The sequence below is a fragment of the Siphateles boraxobius genome, unplaced genomic scaffold, assembly GCF_051911475.1.
Source record: "Siphateles boraxobius isolate OS27281-9 unplaced genomic scaffold, OSU_SipBor_1 43, whole genome shotgun sequence".
NCBI classification, from domain to species: Eukaryota; Metazoa; Chordata; class Actinopteri; order Cypriniformes; family Leuciscidae; genus Siphateles; species Siphateles boraxobius.
Window position 1 is genome coordinate 2,473,940 of NW_027509064.1, and position 11,511 is coordinate 2,485,450.

General features: G+C 42.1%; 1 long non-coding RNA gene across 1 annotated transcript in view; it reads left to right on the forward strand.

The window, feature by feature from the left end:
* Positions 1-9,917, forward strand: part of LOC143708789 (uncharacterized) — a 686,037-nt gene extending 676,120 nt beyond the window's left edge. Inside the window, exon 3 of the long non-coding RNA XR_013193655.1 lies at positions 9,898-9,917. This is a non-coding gene — a long non-coding RNA (uncharacterized LOC143708789). The remainder of the gene's footprint in view (positions 1-9,897) is intronic.
* The last annotated feature ends 1,594 nt before the right edge of the window (positions 9,918-11,511 follow it).

An 11,511-nucleotide genomic window follows, 5' to 3' on the forward strand; every position in this document is an offset into this window, starting at 1 on the left:
GTGACACAGAGTTGAATCAAGATCTACAATCAGAAGCTTAGTTATAGGATTCTTAGGGTCCAAAACGATGGGATGGATAGCTTCTAACTCCAAGTCCTCGCTCTGCCGAAGGCGACCTCCCACTCTTATGAGACCGGTCACAGGGTCCCACTCAGGTGCCAATTCAACAAGTCTACTGTGGTCTGAAACACTTTGATCTAGTTGGAGTAACTTGCTCTCCTCAGGAAAATCCTCCTCTTGTGCCTGACGAAGGAGTAACAGCTCTGCTTGATTCTGACTGAGCTTGTTCTCTGGCACTTGATCAGGAGAAAAATTCTCGATGATATCAGCAATCAACTCTCACCACGTGTTAAATTGGACAGGGTCGACTTTGGAAAGGCTTGGTAAAACTTGTGTCTGGCTACAAAACACAGGTTTTCTCATTTCTAGTGATACTTCATCAGGAGAAGTGATTGGATACTTCGGCCATTGATGAGGTGGTAAGGCAAGGAAAGGAGGTCCTCGAAACCAACGACTAATAGGAGATAGCTCTGTCAACTTCTTTCCTCTAGTAATTTCATCGGCCGGATTGTTTCCAGTGTCCACATATCTCCATTGTTCTGGTGTAGAATAATCTAAAATCTCAGTTATCCGATTAGCTATGAATATCTTATACCGACAAGATTCAGAGCAGATCCATGTCAGAACTGTGGTTGAATCAGTCCAGAGTGTCACTTTATGGAGGGGCACAGAAAGTTCCTTCACTAGGAGATTCGCCAGTTGAGATCCGGCTAGATCCGCACATAGTTCTAGACGTGGGATGGAAGTGGTCTTCTTTGGGGATACTCTAGATCGAGCCATAACAAATGAGGTGACAACTTCATTCCCATTTGAAAGATGAAGGTAGGATATGGCTCCATAAGCCCGTTCTGATGCCTCACAAAATACATGCAGTTCTCTCCTCTCTTCACCTGATCCTACTGATCCATACCACCGAGGAACTTGGATCTTGCTCAAGCCAGATAGCTCCTCTTCCCAAGCCATCCAGCTTCTCTTAATGCCTTCAGGAATATCTGGATCATCCCATCCACGCCCAGGTTTGATCCACAACTGCTGGAGCATGATCTTAGCAAGTGTAGTGAAGGGAATAATAAACCCCAACGGGTCATATTGCAGAGCAAAGATGCGATACAGAATCCGCAAAGTCAGGGTCTGGTTTTCAACAGGTTGGTGCTTATACCCCAAAGTATCCTGCAAACAGTGCCAGCTCATCCCAAGTGTGCCCTCACATGGATCATTACAATCATGGCTCAGCCATAAGTCGGTCTGCAGGGAACGTGCTTCTTCTGGTAAGGGGTCAACCACGGAGGCATAATTACTACTCCATTGTCTGATCTCAAAGCCTCCTTCACTCAGTGAAGGACACAGTTTCATGATCATTTCCTTTGCGTCGTCAATAGTAGGCACACTTTGCAAGCAATTATCAACATAGGATGAATGAAGGACTGAATCTTGAACTTCTGGATAGGTAGTTGAGATTCTTTTTGCATGTCTTTGAAGAGCATAAATGGCACAGCAGAGACTTGATGTAGTTCCAAATGGTAAAACTTGCCATTCATTCACCTCAACTGGGGCATCTCTGGTCATATTTCTCCACAGAAACCGTAAAAATGGTCTATCTGAAGGTAGTAATCGAACTTGATGAAACATGGCCCGTATATCGCCACTGATTGCCACTTGATATTCTCTGAAACGGAGAAGGACTCCGAGAAGAGAAAAACCCAAGGTAGGGCCAGATAACAAATAGGAATTCAGGCTTTCAACGTTAAATTGATAGGAACAATCAAATACTAAACAGTGTTTCCCATTATGTTCAACTAGATGATGGGGTGCATACCAAGATTCATCAGTGAAAGCCATTTCCTTTGGGTTCAGCTTCTTCACATAGCCAGATTCCACTAGCTTTTGAATCTCTTCCTCATATATTGCTGCACGCACTGGATTCTTTGCAATCTGGCGTTCTGTGCGACGCAATGCTGGCATTACTGATTGCTGCAGAGCATTCAATCTGGGTGCATGTTTGGCTCGAAGTAAAGGAGTGGCATATCATACAACACCATTCATTTCTAGGTATTCTGTTCTCTGCTGCAAACACTCCAGAGTATATTGGTCTTGCTTTGACCGAAAAACTGCCTTTGATGTCTGATGATACGGAAGAACATCGTCTTGCCACAATCTTTCTACATCCCTCTGTAACTGATCTTCTATGGAAGTAGCCAAGAAGTGGCACTGAGAGATAGAATCAGTCTCGGGAATCAAGGAAGTGGGACCCTGCAATACCCATCCTAGACGGTATGTAGTGCAATAGGACTTCCAGGAGGACCAAATGTTACTCGTTCTGTAGAGCATAGCAAATGAGGATGATCTGCTCCCACTAACAACAGAGGCTTAACCTGATGGAATTCTTCAAGAGGAATACTTCTAAGATACTGATAGCATCTTTGGAGAGTACGGACAGGGTAAGTCTGTTCAGGTAAGTCCAACATCTTGGATGTAAATACTGCACTGATCTCATATTTCCTTTGGCTAAAAGATGCTGGGGAGATGGAGAATGTAACGCTAGTGCCATTAATCTCCTCAGAACCCTGTCGAATTGTTGTCAACCTTAGAGACTCAGCCGGCCCATTTAGGCCCAACATCTCTGCAGCCGGAGAAAGGAGCATAGTTCTTTCGGAACCGTCATCAAGAATGGCGTAAGTCTCCACAGTCCTTCCTTCATTACTCAGAATGACTTTTACCACTTTCAAAAGCACAGAATTAAGGCCACTTGGTCTACTCAAATAGAATATACCAGAGTCAGATTTACGAACATTGACTTCGTGTAGAACTCCCAAATGGCGTTCCTTGCAGTATGGACAAGGCTTCTTCAAGTCACAATTAGCGGAACGATGTGTCCGACCACATCTCCAACAACGACCATTATCCAGGATCCATTTTTCTTTAGCCTCCACATCAAACTGTTGGAACTTTATACACTGACTCAAGTGATGGGCTTTATGACCACAAAAGGCACAGAAAGGTCCTGGGTCTAATTGTTTGCTATACGAATTAGTGGGCTGAGACATTCTACCTTTCGGGTTATAATGTTCCTCCTGATTTGCACCCTGCAAAAAGGTGGCTGTGGGATACCAAGATCTGGGAGGTCTCTCTTCTCTCACTTGATACTTTGTTGCCCCCTTTGATTGGTCAGATACTTGAACTACCAGACTTTGGCATTCTGCTTCCTCCTCCAGCCATTTTGCAAAATCCACCAAATTATAAGGAACATTCTGATTAACAGTTCGAATATGTCTAGCAAAACTGGAAACATGATGGGCTGAAAGTTTACTTAAAAGCTGGTGAACATGAGAAGAACAGGCCAACTCTTTCGCCTCTTGATCTTGACCCCATGATTGGAGCATGCCTACCAGAGCCTGGACTCGTATCGCAAACTGACCAAACCCAAAGGAACGTATAGCTGGAAGGTTCTGAATAGAAGCCAACTCCCGTAACACTAAGTGATGAGGTTGGCCATACTTCCTTTGGAGGGCATGTAATGCTGTAGTATAAGGCTGGGGATCATGAGCATATGCCAGGGCTAAATGCCGCGCATCATCAAGCTTCAGATGATCCAAAAGAATATGATATTTGTATTGTTCTGATTCCTCTGAAGGCAATAGATTTTTTAATGCCATATTTAGCATTGCAAATTCTTGAGGATCGTTTCTTTTGAAACATGGAAATGAATACCTCTCAACTGCAGCTAGTCTTGAATTCCCAGTTACAGAGGAAGGCTGAATATAGGCTGCCACTACCGGTTGATTCACCATTGAATCTCTGGCCTGGATCATATCCGGAGGTCCAAACGGTTTCTGAGGTCTAAACACAGGAACATTACTAGTAGCAGTCACATCTGAAGGGCCCATGGATGGTCCAAACTGTGCAGGAGGCATCGAAGGAACTTGATTCATTGATGATGGTACGGCCATCGGAAAGACATGACTTGGATTAACAAAAGGTCCATAAGGGTGATATAATGCAGGAGGAGGAACGGGTACTGGATAATTTGGAAACATCCATGAGGGAAATCCATGGCCTTGCCCTTGGCTAGGAACAGGCCCACCGCTTCTTGTTAAATGCGAATCATTGGCTGGATAACCTGGATACAATGGCTGTTGGATTAAGGACCAAGGCGGAACATTGCCAAACTGAGTTGGATTCATACTCATTCCAGGAAGATTCTCTGAAGGCTGGAACTGAGAGTGAGCATGCCGTGTAGCAACAGGTTCCGTTAACATGTGTGCCTCAGGAAGCTGTAGAGAACTGGGTTCTAATGATCCTCCCCCTTCTCGTGGCAAAGGCGTAGGCAGCATAGATCTTGGTGGAGGAGGGAGAGTACTTTGTCTGCTGAGTTGAGGAGGTGATGTAGGTGGATCAATATCATGTCGGTTTGCCTCATGTTGTCTTAAGCATACACTCAATTCATGAACAAGAGATGCTCTAGAATTGTCATCCTCTTGATTATGTTTAACAGGAGATGTTGTCTTAGAACTCTGTTTGGAACTGATCGAAAAGGAAGAATTTCGACTTCTTATCTGCATCTCATTCTCTGGCTCAGTTCTGACAACATTTCTTTTATTTGATGTACATCGCCAGCAAGATCCTTCACCCGAGTCTCAGCTATGGCAGCTCACTGTGATACTTCCAGAAGCACATGATCAGAAATAGTTTGTCCTTGTGTGCAAGGTGGTATGGTTGACTGAGTCAAATAATCTTGATGCAATCTGGGGGGGGTTTGATACCCGTTTAGGTCTCTTAGAATCATCTTGATTCATCCTAGTAGCCTCTCTGGCTCGAAGGACCATGTAATTTTTTGGAATGTTTGGTTCAGGAAATGTGCTACCAGGATGGTGTGTCCATTAAAACACAGAAGTCCAGTACTCAGTCCATAATCATTTATTGCAACAGATGAATCAGGCCACAAAGTAGAATTGGACTCAGATATAGAGTTGTATGGTTTGTATAAACAAAATAAACAAACAGAATCTTAAATATAATTAACACCATAGAACTTTAACTAATAAATCATTAATCACATAATCCAATCCTAAACAATTCAACATCAAAATAGTAAGAAACACGAGAATCATAATCACATAGAACATTTCAGAATTAGACGAACAGAATCTCTGAAATTAACATCAAGAAACAAATCAAAAGGGCACAAACTTGCATTGTCAGGAACACATCAACTCTTCAAAGGCTCTCATTAAGAGAGAAAGAAAGTACAGTCTGTTTCCATAGCATATGGCACACACCAACACACCAAACAATAGTACCTTATCACTCATTAAGTGCACCTGAGGAGACTTAGCTCCTCCCATGACTGGCTATGTCATGTGATCCATAGGAATTCTCAACACAACCCATGCAGGAATCTGTCCCACTGCGCCTCCTTGTTCCATTGGCACTCTGCGGCCAGGTTGCGGAATTGGATGGAGTATTCCGACACCGAGCGATCTCCCTGGTGGAGATCGGCGAGTAGTCTGGCGGCCTCCTTACCCGACACCGCACGATCGAAGACTCTCCTCATCTCCTCCGAGAGTGCCTGGAACGAGGTGCACCATGGGTCCTGGTTCTCCCACACCGCCGCTCCCATAAAAAGAGACGCTTTGCCCGAAAGCAACGTGAGGACAAACGTTACCTTTGACTGTTCCTGGCTGAATGTTTGTGGCTGTAACGAAAAATGCATAGAGCATCTGGTAAGGAAAGCTCTGCAATATTCAGGCTCACCTGAATATCCCTCTGGTGAGGGTAGGCGTGGCTCACAATGAAAATGCGACTCTGGTGGAATGGCCGGAAACGGCGCAGCGGGACCCCTCAGATTTTGTAGCTGTTGGGTGAGCTCAAACACAAGAGCGTGGACCACCCAACCTGTATTGGAGATGCTCTCCTCTTGTTGGTCCATTCTTGCAATGCTGCAGGAAGAAAACTCGTCCCAGTTAGTCGAACTTGCTGCATCCATGATGTGGTCAGATCGTTCAGTTACAATAACAAGAACTGGATGCAAGTTGCAAGTTAAACGCTTTATTAAGCAAGTGAAGACAGTTGCAGGTCAGGCGAACACAAACACCGATGGTAGGTGGTGCAGGGACCTTGGTAGGCAACACGGTGATGGTGCTCGGTGATCCAGTGCAGTAAATCCTCAGTGACAGTGCGAGGTGATCCAGTGGGGAAGTGTGGGAATCCAGACAGAACACAAAGTAAATACACAAAATCCAACGAACGGAACGGGGAACGGGAACGGGAACGGGAACAGGATCACACACCGGGGAAACCACAACGATCTGACAACATGAGACACCAGTTACTGAACATATAAAGGGACAAACAAGTGGTGACAGCTGGTGCTGTAATCAGCAGTGATCAGTGACCACGCCCACGCCCACACACACACACAGCACGTGTGAAGAGAGAGAGACGGTGGATTCATGAACCGTGACAATTATAGGTTGTATTTTTAAACAGTTTGAATATTTTGGAAGTGAAATATGAAAGGTGCATATGGATTATTTAATTTGTAATAATGAAAATGTGTTATATTATATTTTAAATATTCACAGCTTAAATATTAAACCATGGTGAATTTCAGAACATCAAATTGCAAGCCCTAAAAATACAAAACATTAAAATGCAAGCAGGGTTAATGCAATGCCTATTTTTTTAAGTAGTGCAATGCAACAGGCTTTTTTGTTTCAAAAACTTTTGGCATTATTTTACTTCCATATAAATCACAGCATCAGTATAATTTGTGTCAGAGCAGAGTCAGCATTCCTTTTGTGTTCTATGAAAGAAAGGAATTTAAACAACATCGGAAGGGTTAGTAAACGATTTTTCATTTAATACATTTTCAAAAGTCACATTTTCTTCTGCATCATTGTGTAACATGATAATCTGTACACGTATATGCAGTTTTTCAAGAATAAATAAAAGTCACTCTAAATCGTCTTGCACCATCAAACATATGGACTGGACAGGGATTACTTCCTCATCTTTAGACTAGCTTTCTGAAGCCCTAACAAGGCAATTAAGAGCCTCCAGACTTTTGTTGGATCTGACCTGTCAATATAAAAGCCCTCTGAATGAATCCCAGGAACACAAGATGCTACCTGGAACAGAGCAGAGGAAGATGGCTGCAGGGAAGGAAGTGTGAAGTGACGAGTGGGAAATTAATTAACGTTCAGGAGCGTGAGCACAGGCGTCTGCCTCTAGCAAAACAGTTCCCTAAATCATGGATGATACTGCGCCTCTTCTCACGTGACCTGCCGCTGGATACGGAGCAGTTAGTGGCACATGAAAATGTAATGAGATGTCTATGACACCTTTTTAGACGTCTTTCTCTCTCTCGCTCTCTCTCTCTCTCTCTCTCTCTGTCTCTCTCTCTCTCTCTCTCTCTCTCTCTCTCTCTCTCTCTCTCTCTCTCTCTCTCTCTCTCTCTCTCTCTCTCTCTCTCTCTCAGTGAGTTGGACCATGAATGAAATCTGGCAGTGATATGATAATGCTGAGAACTGGGGAAAAGGAAAATAAAAAAGGACATGGTAAACAGTTGATTATGATATGATTGATTTCTTTTTATGAAAACCTCTTCTCCATTTACATTTAAATTTATTCATTTAGCAGACGCTTTTATCCAAAGCGACCTACAAATGAGAACAATAGAAGCAGTTAAAATAACAATAGGACAACAATATGCAAGTGCTATGACCCTTCCCAGTTTAATCTAAGGCACATGTACTTGTGTTTCTTTTTTTAAAATAGATATAGAATAGAAGGGAAAATGTTAATGGATAAAGTGTTGCTGAAAAAGATGCATCTTCAGCCGTTTCTTAAAAAGGGCTATGGACTCAGCCGCTCTGGATGAGTTAGGTAGATCATTCCACCAGCAGGGAACAGTCCAGGTAAAGGTCCAAGAAAGAGATTTTGTGCCTCTTTGAGATGGCACACAAGATGACGTTCACTTGAAGAGAGCAAGTTTCTGGATTCCACGTAAGTCTGAAGTAATGAGTTTAGGTAAAAGGGAGCAGAGCCAGTGGTTGTTCTGAAGGCAAATGTCAGCAACTTGAATTTGATGCGAGCGGCAACCAGTGCAATTTTGTGAGGAGAGGAGTGACGTGTGCCCTCTTCGGCTCGTTAAAGTCCACTCTAACTGCACGATTCTGGATAAGTTGCAGAGGTTTGACAGTGGAAGCTGGAAGACCAGCCAGGAGAGCATTACAATAGTCCAGTCTGGATAGAACAAGTGCTTGGACAAGGAGTTTTGTAGCATGCTCTGATAGGAAGGACCTGATCCTCCTAATGTTGTATAAGGCAAATATACAGGACCGGGCAGTTCTAGCATTGTGGTTCTGTGAAGTTTAATTGATCATCAATCACAACTCCAAGGTTCCTGGCTGACCTGGATGGAGTTATGGATGACAAACCTAGCTGAATGGAGAAGTTGTGGTGTAGTGTTGAGAGGCCGGGACCACAAGCAGCTCTGTATTCGCAAGGTTTAGTTGAACTTGAAGGTGGTGGTCCTTCATCCAGCAAGAAATGTCTGTCTGGCAGGCTGAGATGCGAGCAGCTACCGTCAGATCATTAGGCTAGAATGAGAGGTAGAGTTGTGTGTCATCCGCGTAGCAGTGATAGGAAAAGCCATATTTCTGAATCACAGATCCTAATGATGTCATGTAGATGGAAAAGAGAAATGGTCCAATCACTGAGCCCTTAGGCACCCCAGTAGATAGATGTTGGGTCTTAGACACCTCACCCCTCCATGACACCCTAAAGGACCTACCTGAGAGGTAAGACTTAAACCACTGGATGCGGTTCCCAGGATGCCCTTCGTCTTTAGGATTGACAGAAGGATCTGGTGGTTAACTGTGTCAAAGGCAGCAGACAGATCCAGCAGGATCAGAACTGAGTTTGAAAGCTGTTCTTGCCAACCTCAGAGCTTCAATTACTGAGAGCAGTGCAGTCTCAGTTGAGTGTCCGCTTTTGAAACTAGACTGGTTGTTGTCCAGGAGGTTGTTCTGTGTAAGAAAGGAAGATATCTGGTTGAAAACAACTCGTTCAAGTGTTTTCGCGACAAATGGAAGAAGGGATACCGGTCTGTAGTTTTCCAGATGTGCTGGATTTAGAGTGGGTTTCTTAAGCAGTGAGCCTGCTTAAATGGTGTGGGAAAGGTACCAGTGTGAAGAGAGGTGTTGATGATGTGCGTGAGTGCTGGTACAACTGAGGAAGAAATGGCTTGAAGTAGATTACTGGGAATAGGATCAGTTTGTGGTTTGGTAAATTGTCCGCTGATGGTGGTTGTTTTATTTACGAAGAATGTGGCAAAGTCGTCAGCTGTTAGGGTTGATGAAGGAGGAGGAGGGTTGAGAAGAGAGGAGAAGGTTTTAAAAGCATGCGAGAGTCAGAAGAATTGTTAATTTTGTTGTGATAGTAAGTCATTTTAGCAGTAGAGATATTAGCAGAGAAGGAAGAGAGGAGGGATTGATAAAGACCAAGGTCAGTAGGATCTTTTGTTTTGCGCCACTTCCTCTCTGCACCCCTGAGTTCAGAGCAATGTTCGCAGAGAACATCAGATAATCAGGGGGCAGAGGGTGTGGCGCGGGCTGGCCTGTAGGAAAGGGGGCAGAATATGTCCAAGCAGGATGTTAAAGTGGAGAAAAGAGTATCAGTTCCACTGTTAGTATCTAGTTTTGAGAGCTGATCAGGTGGAGGAAGTGTGGATGAGACCAAAGAGGATAGGCGAGAGGGTGAGAGTGTGCGTAAGTTTCGCCGAAAGGTGACCTGTGGAGGAGTGTGTGTTGTGTTCTGAGGCAGGTTGAAGTTGAGAGTGAGGAGGAAGTGATCTGAGGTGTGCAGCGGAGTGACCAGTGCATGGTCAGTGGAGCAGTAGCGCGTGTAAATAAGGTCCAATTGGTTACTTGATTTGTGAGGTGCCACAGTAAATACTCGTTTGAGGTGAACAAAACAAACTCCACGACAAAACATTAGAAAGCTGCAAATTTTATGTAGTTAAGACACAATAATAATGCTATCCGAGCTAGTGACTTCTGAACGGCATAATGTTCAACTGAATACACATTAAAAAAAACACATAAAAACACACGTTTATTATTTTCGTTAGTAGCAATTTACAAAGTATATTCATTAACATTAGTTAACACATAAGGTATCATGAGCTAACAATGAACAAGTTAAGACCTTTATTAATCTACATTAATGTTAATTTATAAATATACTGTTCATTGTTAATTCATGTTTGTTTGTAATATAGTAACTAATTAAATTAACTTGATATATAATACAATAACTTTGAAATTAACAAGAAATTAAAAATTCACCTGCTGTAAAAGTATTGTAAAATCCAAATGTATAAATATTGTCTATTAACAAATTGAACCTTATTGTAAAGTGATTCTGTTTATTGTTTAATGAATTATCAGCCTTTTTGCATTTCCCCTTTCATCATCATTACATTTGATAACACTTTAGAATACTGTTCCGTCGTGAATGAATAACTACACCGGAAACAAATGTGTAACGCGCTATTAACATTTTAGTAACTACTATTAACTAACAAGAAACGTTGATTAATGAATTTGTAAGTAATAGCACTCAGTTGTTTGGTAGTTCATTCAGAACAATAGCACTTTATTTTACAGTCCTGTTCCCCATGTACATACTATGTACTTATTGTATTAGTTGCAATAACTGGGTAATAACTAGGTACTACCCCTAAATCTATCCTTAACCCATGTAGTTACCTGATATTACCCAGAACTATCTTAGGGAAGTACACTGTGAGTACACATATTGCACATACTGTAAAAATAAAATTTTACAGAACTACCAAAACCTACTATATATTGGTTCATAATTAATTTAAGGAATGCATAATGTATAATTAATTCTAAAGTGAAGATTATTTGAAAAAGTGTTCTAAAGTGAAAAGCATGATATCTCTCTAAAGACTGTAGTCATTGTAAGCTTTGGAGCGTTTTGAGAAGTTTTGGATAGACTCAAGTGTTACTACATCCTTAAAGGAATTAGTAATTATTTGGATCAGTATTCTAAAGTAAAGGTCATGGTAACACACTAGTAATGACTCAAGTGTTACCAAATCCATCGGAAGGAATTACTATCCAAAACATTACAAAACCTCAAAAACTTGATTTCAGTCGGGAGTTATCATGTTTTTTTCACTTTAGAATACTGAAGGATGTTACCTTACATTTGAATTAGCTATATTTTAATTGTATTGAAAACTTGCTTTTTTTACAGATTAAAATTACAATGTTTTCACTGTCCTAAACGGCATAATGCTATCTTTATCTTTTCTTCCCACGATAAAATTCATACAGTTTCTGAAATAATACGGAATTTGTTCTTGTCCTGTACAGTTTAACACTGTTGTGCTGTAACATTTCCCACCATAAAATAGTA